Source organism: Octopus bimaculoides, chromosome 3 (genome assembly GCF_001194135.2).
Source record: "Octopus bimaculoides isolate UCB-OBI-ISO-001 chromosome 3, ASM119413v2, whole genome shotgun sequence".
Classification (NCBI taxonomy): Eukaryota; Metazoa; Mollusca; class Cephalopoda; order Octopoda; family Octopodidae; genus Octopus; species Octopus bimaculoides.
In genome coordinates, this window is record NC_068983.1 from 107,835,017 (window position 1) to 107,836,186 (window position 1,170).

Below are 1,170 nucleotides of genomic sequence, written 5' to 3' on the forward strand. Positions count from 1 at the left end.
TATGGGAGAATATACAAATAATAACAACAGACGAGGACAGGTGGTGTAAATAACAAAAGGATATATTAGTATGACGCTCGGGAATACGGAAAGTCTTTGACGTTTCGAGCTACGCTCTTCAACAGAAAGAATACGGAGACAAGGAGAAAAACACGGAGAAAAAAAATTGAATAGTGTTCAGTCAACAGTCAAATACACACACACACATTATCATCATCATCATTATCTAAATTTGTTGTCCATGGGTTGGAAAATTTGACCAGACAGGCTGGGGAGCTGTACCAGACTCTAGCCTGATTTGGCATGGTTTCTACAGCTGTATGCCCTTCCTAACGCAACTTAGTGGTTTGATCTGAGAAATCAATAGAACAAGAACTAGGCTTAAAAAGTGAGTCGTGGGGTAAATTTGTGCAACTAAAGCCCTTCAAGGCAGTGTTCCATCCAGCATGGCTGCAGTCAAATGACTAAAATAAATTAAATAATAAAAGAATAAAAGATGACATAATACAATGTCTGCAAGTTGATGAATACCACATAATCCCCTCCATTTTCTTATTGCTATATAACATTATATTACATATATATGTGTATGTGTGTATGTACATATATATATTCTTTTACTTGTTTCAGTCATTTCACTGTGGCCATGCTGGAGCACCACCTTTAGTCGAGCAAATCAACCCCAGGACTTATTCTTTGTAAGCCTAGTACTTATTCTATCGGTCTCTTTTGCCGAACCACTAAGTTACAGGGACGTAAACACACCAGCATCGGTTGTCAAGCAATGTTGGTGAGGACAAACACAGACACACAAACATATACATGCACATACATATATATATGTATATGTATGTATATATATATATATATATATATGTATGTGTGTATACGACGAGCTTCTTTCAGTTTCAGTCTACCTAATACACTCACAAGGCTTTAATTGGCCTGAGGCTATAGTAGAAGACACTTGCCCAAGGCGCCATACAGTGGGACTGAATCTGGAACCATGTGGTTGGTAAGCAAGCTACTTACCACACAGCCACTCCTGTGCCTATTAATATGATATTATGTTACATTATATATATGTATGTGTGTATGTGTGTATCTATCTGTCTATCTCTCTCTCTACATATAGCATTATATTACATATATATATGTGTATGTATGTAT

At 36.8% G+C, this 1,170-nt stretch overlaps 1 long non-coding RNA gene across 2 annotated transcripts in view; it reads left to right on the forward strand.

Annotated features, from left to right (window-relative positions):
- LOC106874554 (uncharacterized) overlaps positions 1-1,170 on the forward strand; it is a 371,224-nt gene that overhangs the window by 249,268 nt on the left and 120,786 nt on the right. The window lies entirely within an intron of this gene.